The sequence below is a fragment of the Ambystoma mexicanum genome, chromosome 6p (genome assembly GCF_040938575.1).
Source record: "Ambystoma mexicanum isolate Mex_15411 chromosome 6p, UKY_AmexF1_1, whole genome shotgun sequence".
Taxonomy (NCBI): domain Eukaryota; kingdom Metazoa; phylum Chordata; class Amphibia; order Caudata; family Ambystomatidae; genus Ambystoma; species Ambystoma mexicanum.
This window is the reverse complement of record NC_090935.1, coordinates 1,331,895,788-1,331,911,359: the sequence shown is the minus strand read 5'-3', so window position 1 is coordinate 1,331,911,359 and position 15,572 is coordinate 1,331,895,788. Positions and strand designations below refer to the sequence as shown.

Here is a 15,572-nt window from a genome sequence, read left to right as displayed (position 1 = left end):
GAGATGGTGTTTTTATGTAGGTAAGGCCGCTTTGCTAGGAAGTGGCTACCATAATTAGAATTTTACTTCGCAAAAAAGTCAACTTCTTCAGATAATGAAAGGCTGGCCATGATTCTATGCAGAATATACCAATTTTAAAATATTACTACTGCCCTGGTTCTGTTAAAAATTGAGCAGTGTCTAAATCTTACAAAAACGCATATAACTAGTTAGTGAGTTTGTGGGAGAGGACTCAGGAAAAACTCAAACTTGTGTAAAGGTGCTTAATATTAATTCAAGTGATCAAATAAAATCCCTTTTGTAAGTTACACTTCTAAAATTAGATGCATGCACCTTGTTATATGGTTTGTGGGTGACTACGTCAGACTCTAGTATATGGTGCTTGTCCGGCTTCAGTGTATAGTCACCACTTATAAGACAGAGGCACTACAGTTATATCAGAGTTGTCTGGGCAGCCATAAAAGAGGGACGGTGTGGAAGATTGACAGGAATCACGTGACTCAGAGGTATAGTTGACAGAGTTTTATTGTTCCACAGGTTTAGGTGGTGATAATCACCTGAATGCTTATAGGAGCTAACAATTCATCTGAAATAAAAGCCAGGGCAAAGCTCTCCTGTGTTCAATTTAAAACTATGTCAGGCTATGACATTTTCTTTGCTAGAAAGAGGGCAAGAAGGGGGAACAAGATGTAAAAAGAGGAGGTAGTTGTAAAGCCTAAAGAGGAGGAAGAGGTGGGGGAAATAGTAAAAAGACAGGAATTAAAAGTAGAGACCAAGGAGGAAGTCGTAGAAAGTCAGGAGGTGAGAGTAAGGAGCGAATGGTAGAATGTCAAGGAGAGGTAGGAGGAAAGCGGGAGGAGATAGACGAAAAAACCCACCTTGCATCACATGGGTGTGAGGGGAAAATGTGGGTGCACTAGTTGTGGCAGATCAATGAAATGTATACAAACTGGAAAGAACTGGCAGGAAAATGTGCCCCCCCTCTCCTCATGTATGAGAATGTGGCAGCTCATTGGAAAGGTAGAACAGTAGGGACGATTTAGAACCCTCAAAAAGGGAAGAGGTTGAGAACCATCAACCCAACCTCCAGTCAAGGCGATTTAGTCGGCCACCTAGTTGCAGCTCTTGGGGCGCGTGGGGTCCTGGAGACAATCAAACCCTGTCACGTCAGCCTAATGTGTGGGTGTTCTCCCCCTCTGGAGACCTGGGAAGAGATCTCCCACGATCAGACCAAAAGGAGCAAATGGGGTCTTAGAGACCTTTGTTCTCTATAGAGGCAGGAAAGAAGTGTGGGAGCATTTACACATCCCAGGACTGGGTGAGCAACCTTAATGAACACCTGGGAGGATAACCTAGACAGAGAACCACAGAGATGTAATCTCGTGGAGACATTCTACATTGTTTTTGTTAACACTTAGGTTTCTAACATCTCTGATTTTAAGAGTGGGTCAATCTGCTTAGTTGGAAATTGCCCCGCCCCTTGCAGGAGACAATTGGGAAAACCGTTCATGCCATGTTTTTGTGACTGGGGCCACTAGATATTAACTAAGCCTCGTCACTCTTACAAGAGATCCAGTTGTGTAATTTCCCGAATGAACTACATCTCAATTTGCAAAGTGTCTAGATGGTTTGTTAATCCTACTCCATTTCATTAAAGCAAGATATTTTGATCACCACACAAGGGTATTACCAACACTGCTCAGTGCGCTGGTTGAGGCGCAGCAGGCATTTTCTATGTCCAAATCCTCTCCAGACTCCAAAGCCATAGTCCCTTTTCCTCCATACTTCTGGGCATCGGTCCCATGGGAAGGGACTTGGCAACAAATGTCAATTAAATCTGAATGGAGATGCAGAGCCAGCGTATGCAGTGTGTTACATCCGTGCACAATGGTTCCTTCCCCGGGTAACTCCCACCACTTGCGTTTTCACCTGTGCCAGTCAGACTAATAACTTATTAGAGGTATGAAGGGCAGTCAAATGGAGGACAGATAGTCACTACAGAGAATAACTTTCTTACTAAACCCTTCCCTCCAAATAGATGGGAAAACAAGTATGGATCTCTCAGGGTGGAGGAAATATGCTAGCCAAACTGGTTCTGGAGGTCAGACTGACCAAACCAGGCATCTGATCTAGTGCTAGTGTTCATGCAGTCAACAAGGGGGAATCCCAAGTGGCCATCTGGATTCCATCCCAAGGAATATGCCTTCGAAAAGCTACAAGCATAAGCTTTGATCTCACTTCGTGATAAAATAACTCCAGGAAGGGCCCTACCATGGGGTTTCTAGAATACAGAGATACAAAATAAGTCCATCAGGCAAAAGAGGCATTGAACAGGGTTTACCCCAGTTGGGACCCACCAAAAATACAATTTAACAGCATCCACATAAAAATGTGTTCATAACTGTTTGGAAGATTTCTCCCTTATGAGGAGAGTGGAAACATCTATTCTGCGGGTACATGGGTCACATGGTTTCAATCATAATATGGACCAGAATCAGTCTTTGGTGTAGCAATGGCAGAGCAGTGTTGGCTTCACTCGGTAAGGCAGAAGGTTGGCAGATAGGGCAGTTAGTCCCGATACATAACCCAAGGAATTGCACTAAATCGCTATCCTGGAAAATATACACCATTACAGAAATACATATAAGCAACTCTTAAGTTCAAATAGAAACTATAACTGACAAAACACAGTAAAAGCAGCCTGCATAAAAACAGTAAAAGGGCCTTATAGTGTACACACTCCAATTCCTAAGCTAATGTAGGATTAATACCTGGTGGTAAACTCGGTACATTATGATGCTAAGTGGTGTGGAGAAACAAGGATCCCTAGACACCAGTAATAGGCGTCAGTCATGTTCAGGAATCACAATGCTAATAGCTGAACCAACAGCCACCTCGATCACCTTTACTCCACAGAAGAACACATAACCGACAATTGACTCATACATAGGTGTAGCGCCTGGGCGGAGTCAAGGGGTTAAAATGCATTCCGAACAATAGACAGAGGATTACCAAAAATAAGATATACTGGGCCTAGATGGTCCCCATAAGCTCTTTCAAATACAAAATACAAAATGCTAGATACTGTAACTGCAATACATTTCTATGGGCAGGAGTGCAATGCAGTGTTTTATTAAAGACCCTGATAAAATCACTGGTGCCAGTCAAAATTCCAATCGGATATAAAACTCCAGGGACTCAAGAACGAACTATGAAAAATTTCCAAGTTAAGTGAATTACCCTTTTATTCACTTTGGGTTTTAAAGGTGTGTCTTTTCCACCCACAGGAAATCATATAACAAGACAAAGTCCATTGGCAGGACATGGTAACGTTTAAAGTAAGGCAAATATCACAACTACCCCAAAGCTGCAGCTAAAGAAGCAACCAACTCCAAGGAACACCACAGTGGCTTCCCCTACCTACAAGAAAAGTACCAGCACAAGGCCTGAGACCACAGCTGACCAAGAGCAACGGAAGCAGAGGAAAAATGACACCAAAGCAAGTCCATGGACATACAAGAGGAACAATGACAATTTCAATTAATGTATCAGGACCCCACCCTCCCCCCAAGAACAGGCCACACACATGCAAGTTGCCAGTTAATATACATTCGGTTCAGAAAAAGGAGATCAATAAATACAGGGCTTCTTTTACAGATCTGGGAAAGGTATCTGGTACTCAGACTTGTACCTTGACCAGGGAGGACAAAGACAAATGAAAAGCAAAAGACCACACAAGAGGAGACCACAGGAGCACATCAAACAGAAGGAACAAGTTACTTACCTGTAACTGTTGTTCTCCAGCATGGGTCTGGCATGGATTCACATGCTCATGAATATTCCCCGTCGTCAGGCTGGGAATCCTCGGTAAAGAAAAAACCAGTATCAGTTTCGTTTCTGATCTGTCTTTCGTAGTAATAACCAATCACTGGTCTCTGCGTCATACTGACCACAGCCAATGACTGCCCTCTACCTAAGCACCGCCTCTGGCAGCCATCTTCAGATTTGGAAGCACGTGAAGTGGCAGTATGACCAAGTGAAGAGCCGCAGAGGGGTAGGCGGGAGGGTTCGCATGTGAATCCATGCCAGACCCATGCTGGAGAACAACAGTTACAGGTAAGTAACTTGTTCCTTCTCCAGCATGGGGTCTGGCATGGATTCACATGCTCATGAATAAAGAATACATAGCAGTACACACATGCACAACCACGGGAGGTGGCAAAGGCTCAACATTAAGCATTGCATCAAACTCAACATTAAGCATCTTACCTCCTCACCAGGCTCACCTCAGGCGAACAGGTTGCGCAGCACTGCTTGGCCGACCCTGGACTCCTCCCTGGAATCCTGATCGACGCAGTAGAACTTCGTGAAGGTGTGCGTCGACCTCCACGTAGCAGCCCTGCATATGTCCAGCAGGGGCACACCAGAAAGGAACGCCGTGGTAGCTGCGATCGCTCTGGTGGAATGGGCTCTCGGACGGCCAGGCAGCGGTCGGTTTGCCAACCGATGACAGTACATGATACAGCCGGAGAGCCATCTGGAAATGGAAGCCTTCGAGAGAGCCTTCCCCTGATTGACAGGTCCAAAGTTCACAAAGAGTTGTGACGTCTTCTGAAAACACTTCGTGCGGTCCACGTAGAACTTCAGCGCTCTAGCCACATCCAGCGAGTGCAAAGTCCTCTCAGCCGGCGACGAAGGCGACGGGAAGAATACAGGCAACACCAAGGGTTCGTTGAGGTGGAAGTCCGACGGTACCTTGGGCATGAAGGAGGGGTGCGTCCTGAGCACTACCCTCGTGTCGTGAAAAGTCAAGTACGGGGCCTTGCAGGAAAGGGCCTGGATCTCTCCCACCCGTCGTGCGGAGGTGATGGCCACAAGAAACGCTGTTTTCCACGACAGAAACTTCAACGGGGCCGAGTGCAGAGGCTCGAACGGAGGTCCCATGAGCTTGGTCAGCACCACGTTGAGCTCCCACGCCGGGGCCGGAGCCTTCACCGGCGGGAACGATCTGAACAGTCCCTTCATGAACTCTTTCACCAGACGATGAGACCACAAGGACGTCCGCCCCGTGGTTCTGGTGTATCGGGAGATCGCAGCAAGATGAATCTTGATGGACGCGTGTGCCAGTCCAGCTTTGGCCAGCGTCAGCAGGTACGGCAGTACTTGGGGAGCCGTAATCCGTAGAGGGTTAATCTTCTGTGCGTGGCACCAGACAGAGAACCTCTTCCATTTGTGTCCGTAGCATTTAAGAGTCGAGGACGCCCTGGCCTTTGCAAGAACCTCTCTGCAGCCGGCCGGTATGTCGTATCCTCCAAACTCTAGCGCTGCAGGAGCCAGGCCTGCAAGTTCAGCGATTTCGGGTTGTGGTGGAGGATGGCGCCTCCTTCCCTGGAGAGCAGATCCGCGTCCACCGGCAGCTTGATTGGCGGGGACGCTGACAAGTCCAGAAGGTCCGGGAACCATATCTGCCCCGGCCACGCAGGTGCGACGAGGATCATCCTGCACCGTGACCTCTTGAGCTGGTTGACGAGCCGGATTAGCAGTGGCAAAGGAGGGAACGCGTAGAGGAACAGGCCCTCCCAGGGGAACGAGAAAGCATCGCCCATGCTCCTCACCTGGGGAAACCTGCTGGCGAACCTCCGGCACTTGGAGTTCGTCGCCGTCGCGAACAGGTCGATCTGGGGTGTGCCCCACCGTCGAAAGAGGCGATCCACTAGATCCTGCCGTAGTTCCCACTCGTGGCACGAGCGCAGCTCCCTGCTGAGTGAGTCGGCGATGGTGTTTTTTATCCCTGCCAGATGAAACGGCACCAGAAACATCCCTTGGGCGACTGCCCAATGCCACAGGTCCTGCGCCTCCTTGGACAGTGCTGGGGACCTGGTTCCGCCCTGTTTCCTGATGTAAAACATGGTGGTGGTGTTGTCGGTGAAGATCCTCACCACCTTGCCCTTGAGGGACGGAAGGAAGGACCTGAGGGCCCAAAACACTGCACGGAGCTCCAGGACGTTGATATGTAGGGATTTCTCTGTCGGGAGCCAAAGGCCTCTTGCGTGCAGATTTTCGGTGTGCGCTCCCCACCCTTCCAGGGAGGCATCCGTGGTCACTGTCTCCTGGTGGGCTGGGGTCTGGAAGTCCATGCCCGCCGTCAGATGCGCGCGGGTGCCCCACCACCGGATCGCTCGTCGGAAACTCGTCGAGTGTGATCCTTTCCTCGAAGCTGCCCGTCGTTTGGATCCAGCGCGCGTCCAGGAACTCCTGCAACGGGCGCATCCGGAGCCTGCACATGGGAATGAGGTAGATGCAGGAAGACATCATTCCGAGGAGGGACTTGATGGACCTCACCTTGGCCGCGTCGGCCACCAACATCCGCTGCACCTTGCCCAGGATGGTCCTGGTCCTCTCCTCCGACGGGGAGGCCAGAAGGGACACTGTGTTGAGCCTCGCTCCCAGAAACAGAGCGTCTTGCGCGGGCACCAGGTGGGATTTTGCGTAGTTCACGGAGAATCCCAGGTCCGTGAGAAGTTGGACGGTCCTTGCCGTGTGAACCACGACGAGCTCCTGGGAATATGTAAGTAGGCATCCTCCAAATCCAACGACGACAGGAAGTCTCCTTCCTCCAGCTAACCCAGGACGTGCTGGAGGGTGACCATCCGGAACTTTTGCGCCTTGATGAACTTGTTCAGACGTCGCAGGTCCAGGATGGGGCGCCGTCCCCCCGTCGTCTTCTTCACGAGGAAGTATCTCGAGTAGACTCCGGAGCCCCGAAGCCTCTTTGGGACGAGTTCGATGGCGCCCTTATTGAGCATCGCCTTCACCTCCAGGAGAAGTTGAGGGACGTGAAGTTCTTTCCTGGCCACGGGGGGGGACGCGCGGACACTTTCTTTGAAACTCGAGCGCGTGGCCCTGGGCCAAGGCGTCCAGCACCCAACGGTCGGTGGAGATGGACTCCCACACGCTGACGAAGCTCTTCAGCCGGCCTCCCACCGGGGTGCTTCGGTGGGGGCCCGATCCCCCGGCCGGTTCAATCCTGCTTCGACGAGGCTTTAGCGCCTTGTCCTTGGCGACGACGGCGGGGTCCGCCAGACTTGCCTCGTCCTCTGTAGGCCTCCTGAGACGACGAGCGGGCTGCTTGACGGTAGGAGGAGAAACCGCCGCCGGAACCTTTGGAGGCGCCCTTGCCTCAGCTGCTCCGAAAGGGCGTCCGTCGTTGTTGCAGAACTCCAAGGGCCCGGGCCGTCTCGGTGTCCGCTTTAATGGCCTGAAGGGAATCGTCCACTGTTTTCCCAAACAGGTTGTTCCCGTCGAAGGGCATGTCCAGGACTCTGGTCTGAACGTCTTGACGGAAGTCCGTAGCCTTGAGCCATCCACGCCGCCTAAGGCAAACGCCGTTGCCCAACTGGCGGAATCCAGTGTCGGCGATGTCCGTCGCAACGGTAATGGCGTGGTCCGAAGCCACCTCACCTTCCTGCAGGATCTCCAGGGCCTCTGCCCTCTTGTCGTCCGGCAAGAAGTCCAGCTGGGGAGCCAGTTTGTACCAGAGCTCCCTGTCGTATCGGGCCACGATAGCCAAGGCGTTGGCAGCTTTAATCGTCGTCGCTGCAGACGAGATGACTCTGCGTCCCATAGCGTCCAATTTCTTTCCCTCGCCGTCCGGTGGGGAAGTCGATGTGGAGGCCGCACCCCCCCCCCCGCTTTTTTCCTGGCCGCCGCGGAGACGACGGAGTCCGGGGTAGGCTGCGCCCGGAGGCACAGGGGGGCCGTGTCCGGGACCCGGTACTTTTTCTCGTACCAGTCTCTTCTAGCTGGCGTCGTGGAAGGGTTCTTGAGGAGGGCGAGGCCCTCATCCCAAAAGTCGTCCAATAGAGGCACCGCGAGGACCGTCTTCCTCTTGGCCTCGCGCCGCTGATAAAGGAAACCTTCCTTCTTCTTCTCCTCAGGGCAGAGTTGGAAAAGCTCGGATGCCCTGGCGATCATAGAGTGGAACGATCCAATCTCGTCGGGCGGAGAAGCCCTGGTGGGAGGCGACGACGGTACATCCTCGTCGTAAACCTCGTCGTCCGTACCCGTCGCTGCTGTGTCAGTCCCCGTATCATCCCCTCGGGTGGACGGGGAGGAGGGCTGGAAGGGGCGCGATGGCTGAAAAGGAGGTGGAGGGTGGATCCTTCTTCTCTTGGTAGGGGGGAACACCAGAAGGTCCCGGTTCTGGGTCCCCCGACGGGAGAGGTTCCGTCGGCAACGGTAGTCTCGTCCTTATCTCTGAGCATAAGGACTGTATAGCCAACAAAATGGCCGCCGAGTTGTCTCGCGGCGCTGGCAGAGGGGAATCCGACGGGCGATCAGGGGCCCCGTCGGTACCCTCGACGATGTCGTTGTCCCCTGCGTCGGGATCCATCCCGACGGGCCGGTCTTCTTCCACGCCGAGGCCATGGCTTAAGACCTCGACCAGCTCCTCCTCCGAGGTTGAGGCCGAATCTACGACGACGCCCTGCCCCCCCTTTTTCTTCCCCACGGGGGGTTTCACGGGGGTCCTATCGATGGGCACAAAAGAGGACTCCCTCCGAGGTGGCAGGGAGACTCTGAGCCCCGAGGTCGCCACCACTGGTGTAGCCTCCACAGGCTGAGCCAGGGCCGCCACGACAGCTTCGATAGAGGGCTTGGCCGGATGGATTAAGGCCTTCACCACCTTAGGTGCGCTCACCGCCTTATCCTTGAGGGGGGGGACACTGCCTCGCTCCCCCTCCGCCTTCGAGCTCGACCGGGGCCTCTCCAGGAGCTTCGCCGGGTGCTCGGCCTTCCTCTTACCCGACCCAGAGCGTTGGCTCGTGGTTGATGGTGCCGGGGAGGGTGCGCCCTGCCTGGCGCCCGTAGAGCCCGACCGTTCGGCGCTCCCAGTGCCAGCAGACTCGCGGTGCTTGGCCTTATGTTGGACCCCCGTCGCCGGGGCGTCCTCAAAGGTCTTAGAAGACCGCTCGGATTTCTTCCTCTCGCCGGACGGGCTCTTCCCTTCCAGCCAGTTGGCGAGACGTTGATGGCGGTCCTTCATGGTCCGCTCCGACATGTTGCCGCAAAACGCACAGTTCTTCTCCACGTGCGTCTTGTCCTCATGTAGGCCCATCTTCAGATTTGGAAGTAAAGACAAAAAGAGTGTTCGTCCTCCTTGAAGACGTTCTGCAGCTGGCATCCAGGGCAGACCCTGAACAGCTTTCCGGGCGTCGAGCTTCCCTTCTCCTGGGCCATGACCGGGCCTGAGAAACTTCTGGAGTCCTCCAAAAGCGTAGCTCGACGAAATCTTCACCCTTGAGGGGCGCAGACGAATCCGAAACGGGTCCCCGTTGATCGGATGGAGAGTCGGTGGAGCTTGAGGCTCTTTTGGCCGAAAAAACGAAGTTTTTGAGAAACAAAACGTGAAAAAATAGCACTAACGCTCGAGAGCAATAGCACGAGGATCCCAACACATGAACATGCGGTAAAAATCTGAAGATGGCTGCCAGAGGCGGTGCTTAGGTAGAGGGCAGTCATTGGCTGTGGTCAGTATGACGCAGAGACCAGTGATTGGTTATTACTACGAAAGACAGATCAGAAACGAAACTGATACTGGTTTTTTCTTTACCGAGGATTCCCAGCCTGACGATGGGGAATATTCATGAGCATGTGAATCCATGCCAGACCCCATGCTGGAGAACTAGCATCAGCGATGGAGGATGAAGTAATATCCCAACCAAGGGTATCCTGTTGCTCAAGGCGCAAGAGGAGCCAGGCATCCAAAGGGCGCAGTGGATGAAATGAGACCCCATGACAGACCTAAAATGGATTAGTGATGACCCACTACTCATCCAATTCAGACTCCCCCACCTCAAGGCATGTGATCCAGGAGGCTTTCGCAAGAAGGCAGCACAGCTAGAAAACAGTCCCAAAATGGAACAGCCAGTTCAACCCCAAGAAAGGACAACAGTTGAGGGTAGGGAATCGAGAGTTCATGTTTTTTTTGTTGTCCTTTTCCCTTCATAGATTCCTATAGGACTACCAGTATTTTCTAACCCTGCCTTAACGTTTGGCGGTCAGTAAAACCTTCTGCTTGATTTACCTTGCTTGTTTTGCCAATTCTTATGGGGAAACTGACTAGTCCACAAGACTGCCAGTACTGAGACGTTCTTTCTATTAGAATTCTTTTATTTTACACAATTGCACACATCACCTTATAGTGAGGTGCAGTTACCTATTGGCTTTTTATTTATTTTGACAATGTGCCTAAGACAAGATGGTGGCAGCTGTGCGATTTTGACAATGTGTGCTTTTTTCTTGTGCATTTTTGCATTTACCGGGCTACTAAAGTTGGCTAGCGCGCTAAAATGGCTGTGCCACAAGATTTCAGCTTGTTCTTTGGCCATCTTGTTCTTTGGCCTTCTTCCTGCCTTCTCAGGTCAGGAAATACCATTTATGGTAACCCATTAACCACTGAAAACTGCTGCTTTGTGTGTGAGCGCCAGAGGAGGTGGCTGGGATTGTCTGGTCCCAGTCCATAGCCTCTGGTTCCCCGAAAGTCTGTTGCTGGACGGATGTGATGACCAGTGGTTGCCCAGGATTGGACAACCCAAGGCTGTTTGAATGTTGCTGATCCTTACCATTGGTGGGTTGGGGCAAGCTCCCTGCCCGAATCTTGGATAAAAGGAAGGCTCCTGCAGCTATTCGACAATTCATTGTTGGAACCAAGACTTCTATGAAGAAGAGGAGCCCGCTGATGACCCGAGGACTACTCCTGCAGCTGACCAGCATATAGTCCAATGATTGGCCCGGTGAAGCCCTGACCCTCTACCTGATCTCAGAAGACACTTGTTGGCGCTTCGACCCTTGAACCAGTGGAAACGACAAGTCTCGAACCTGAGGATCCGTGGCTTGAAAGCATTCGGAACTGTCCCTGGACCACTTACGCGCCCTTATGCCTCCGGGCCTGGTTGCGCTTTATAAATAAATACAAATACAAATATCCAGTGGACTGGCTAGCTCTCCTTTGGGCTACCTTGCTGCACCAGTCGTTTCAAGCAGAGCCTTGGGACTTGCAAGATCTTCAGCTTATTCAATAAGTCAACTGTCCTCACATTTTCAGCCATCTCACATGGAAAGCTGTTCTTGGGCTCCTCCTGTGCTCACTGCTGGATGATCGCCTGTTGCCACCCGACGGTGGTGACCAGCGCTGGGACAATCCCTCCGCACTCCACTGAGGTGTCCAGACAGATCTGCACTGCCAAAGTCTGCATCTTTACTTCATTTGGGGTTCTTCTTGAAGTGGACCAGAAGCATCTGGTGAGAACCATGACCAGCTCATGACACGAAAAGTGACCACTGCACCCGCGATCCCTGGGCCTCTCTCACCTGAACTAAGGACAGAGGATTGTGTCCCCAGCGAATTCCCAAAGACCTGAAATGTAACCTGGAAGAATCAGAGTCCAGGGAGGTAAGTGAACATACCAGTTTCTGACCCCCCCTGTTCTCCATAGGGTAACATTGGGTTTAGAGTCCTTGTCCCTAAACTCCATCTGGCCTGGCCTCTGGTCATGAAATCTGGGATAAGGATCCTTTCCTAAGGTTTACCTTGGGAATAAGATAGAGTCTGGCACCAACCTGATTTAGGGTAAATACTTACCTTACTTTAAAGAACTTTTAAAAGCACCACCATAGCCTACTGCATCCATTCTGAAATACCTTCACTGAAGAACCCATAGTTTCGAACTTGTGACTTTTGGGCAGAAGGCACCATACATCTTAGTGCTGGACTTCATTTGACGGGGCCGGGGAGGACTGGGTTTGTGCTCATTTTACCAGCATCCTGTTACGCCCGTTGAGCAGTGGTACATAATTTGTATGCAATTCTATTTCCAAGGGTGAATACGTATACATGATATATATGTTTATTGATTTGCATTACTTCCCTGTGCTTTGTATATGCTTAATGTGTTCCTAAAGGCTGCAATAAATTATTGTATTTGTACTTACTGACTTGAATTATAGGTGTTGTTCTGTGTGGACTCATTGCAGCCCTAGATCACTCACTTTTCATGAGACTAAGCATGGCCTCCTCGTCCACCTACCCTGATTGGATTTTAGGCTAACCTCTCCATCTTCCCAGTTAACCAGAAATAGGGTTGCCTCCCAAAATCCTCCCCCAGGGGCTTATTTTGGAAGTTTCTCTCAACAGGGAGTAATACGATCAGACAGATCCCAGTATGGGTTTTCAGCCACCTTAGAAGAAACTGGGAGCAAGAACAAAGCGCCCAACATCCAGACAATATGGCCAAGCCAGGTCCTTCACAGCAGCCCATCTCAAAAGTCCTACAATAATTCAGGTAGGTAAATAAACAGGGTCTCCCCTGAATAAAAACCTTTACTGAGGGGCTGGCCTAGGCCAGACATCCAATCACACACCAGGCAGAGACAGATTTTGGAAGCCAGCCAAACAGAATGATGAACCGACTACTGCTCTGCAGGAGTACAGGAATGAGTAGTGGCTAAACTGCCTACTCAGTCCCACACGACTACTAAACCAGCAGTGATCCTAATCAAAGGTACAACAGGAACAGGTACACCCCCTGTCTCCTAGGGTAGTGCAGGCAGAGGGCAGAATATACATTTCAGGTGGGGGTGGCGGGGGGTGCGGTGGAGCTTGTACAGAAAAAACACAAACAGTACTGCAGTACCAAAATAAAAGAATGGCCACTCAAGTCTATAAAATAGGGAACTTTAATTAAACCAACAAAATAAAAACCAGTCAAAAACACTATAACCCATCCCTGTAACGAAAACAGAATGTAGACTGTAGAATAAAGGAGGCACTCAAGAGTTGAAGATAAGGTTGCACAGGGATTGATTTTAGCTGCAATGTCAGTGTTAATGGAGCTGTCCTTGAAAACGTAGAGAAAAGGTCCCACAGTCACTAGTGCCCTTTAAGGCAGCCAGGACCACTTCAAATACCTTGCAATGCTTAGCTTTGGGTTCAAAAGGATTGAGCCAGTGTACAGATGGTCGAGTCATGCTTCCCAATGACAAGACAGCTTACAGACAATTGGAGGTACAGGCATTTGGATCAAAACAGTGTTTGGGTGGGGTTGAGTTAGTGGTCAAGTCAATGGCATTGTTGAGTTGAATCAAGACGAGGATTCCTTGGGAAGAGCCAGTGGTTAAGACAGAGCAAGTCAGTTACTTCCACTGAAACAAGTAAGCCAGCAAGTCAAGTCGGGAAAATAAGCTTCAATGGGTGGAGTCAGCAAGGAGACGGCTCGAAGAGCAGGTAAGCAGTTTGAAGTACTTGGAATGCCAAACAGCACTGCAGATCCTGTAGCAGCTTGAGGTGAGTGTAGAAAAGTTGAGCCGGCACGAAAAGGGTTTCAAGGTGGTTTACAAGCATTGGGACTGCTTCTGCGCTTTTCAGTTAATGGGATACCCAGTGCAGGATCACGGAGCAAGGCAAGTCTTTTCTTCTGCCCTTTCCAATCGGGAAGATCTCGTACAGCGTCAATCACCTCCAGTGAGCAGTGTCATGGGTACCAGTGGTGCCAGTTGCAGTAGGGCCTGTCCAGCAAGCAGTCATTCCAAATATTCTCTTGGAATAGTTAGGCAGAACGCTTTCCTCTTCCTTGGAGCTACTAGTCTTCTCCTCTCTTGCAGAGGACTTTGGAGTAGACTGTACTCACAAGCAGGTTCCAGATGTGTTAGGGAGAATTCTCAGAAATGTGCTAATTCCCTTCTACCTTAGCACTTTTGCTGGACTTTTAATTTCTAACCTGGAGAGAGACCTTTTTCCCCACACTCATGTATTTTTCTCATTGATTTGAACACTGTTCCTTTTGACTTTGGAGTCTGACAAACTCCATAGGAATCATCCTTCAGTGCAGTGACACAGCAAAGTTTCCAGATTTCCCAAAGGTGTAAATACCTTCTCTTGGTTAAACTACTGTTTCCAAGAGCAGTGAAGTGAAATTGACTTTACCTAAACTAACTTTCTAGACCCAGCACACTATTTAGGATGCTGGAGGGGTTACTTAGCATCCCCTTTTGTCTAGTTGCTCATGTAACATTTTTATGTTAGCCTTTCTACAATTAATGGCTGGTGGCAGCGGTTTACTTTTTCCTACTGCTGTGTGTTTCTACTGCGGGCTGCAATTGCAGCGGCAGTAAAGCACCCATGGGTGCCCATTTCGTCAAAATGGCCTCAGTCTTCTTTTTTTGCCATTTCTTGTTGGAAAGGTCCTTCTTGAGATTTACTCTGCACACCAAACCAGGGTTGGTCCCTTTGTTAGTTTTGTCTTTGGCGGGATTCACTGGTGAAGCCCGCCTCTGGCTCCAGCGTGTCTGGAAGGGCAGGAGGTGAAGAAGGCACCCGAAACACCATGTGCTTAATCGCCTTGTTTACAGGAATGCACCCAAAGGTGATTGGCCGCCTGGGTGTCCTTGGGGGACAGCCACCCTGCTGTGTGAATGACAGCTAGGTTGCAAATGAATGGAAGAAACCTGCATAAAAGGCGAGGCTTTTGGCTTGGAAGGCAGAGTCTACCACTGGACGAAGGAATCCAAAGAAGAACTTGGAAGAGACACTTGCTGCAACTCCTGGAGCCCTGCTGCCCCAGATATCCTCCCTCTTGTCCCCACGACTGAGGCCCAGGAACACAGGATCTGCAAACCTATAACTGGAACAGAAGCCAGCTGGAACCAATTTCTTTAAACCAAAAGGTACTGTAAAACTAAGGGGTTGCTACTTGACTTGGTTTCCCTTGCAAAGTTGCTTGCAGCTTTGCCCCTCAAGCCTCCCAGCGTGTGGCCCTACAGGGATTTCATTTCTACAAAGATTTCTAAAACATTGTGCAAGACTTTTTACCTACCTGCAAGAAGTGCTTCAGCTCACCTAGACTTTTGCTCAACTAACATTGGCTGTCCTGGCTTCCTGAAAGACTCTTCTTACCTCTGACTTTGTGCTTTAACTATCCCTCAACGAAAGTCACACATTAGATAACTTGTGTATCTGGGAAAGGGTTAATTTGCTTTGCATTGGAGGGTTCAAAAAGTACTTACCTGCAGAAGAATATTTGTTAGCCATTGTTTTATTCCCTCATATTTTCCTTTTGACACTAGTCTCAGTATTGTTCTAAATGTGCCAGTGATATATCAATGTCCACGGTGTCCTAGTTATTTAAGTCCCCTCAGGGTGTAGGAAGTGGCTGTGTGCCATCCCAAATGGGCATCTACTGATTCATTGAAACAGAATGTGTAGTTTTCAAGTAGATTGTGTTACATATTTTTCTCCCTTCTAAAGAATGTTTATTCAACTGACTGTTAAATTAATAAAATAATTGTTTAATCAAGAAACCTTGAGTGTAAGTGTTTATTTGGATACTTGTCACTGTAAATCGCTTTGTAATAATCCAACAGCTCACATTGTCCCCTCTTGAGATAGGCCTGACTGCTCAGTCACCCTACCCACTTGTGTAGTACATGCGTATACCAAAGGTTGGGTTAACTATTGCCGAGAGGACAAGGCTGGTGCAGTGTCCCACAGGGTACCGCATACAATCTTGCCTAACAAT

At 50.2% G+C, this 15,572-nt stretch overlaps 1 protein-coding gene across 7 annotated transcripts in view; it reads right to left on the bottom strand.

Annotated features, from left to right (window-relative positions):
* Positions 1 to 15,572, bottom strand: part of ACO1 (aconitase 1) — a 792,824-nt gene that overhangs the window by 155,180 nt on the left and 622,072 nt on the right. The gene's annotated exons all lie outside the window — the stretch shown is intronic.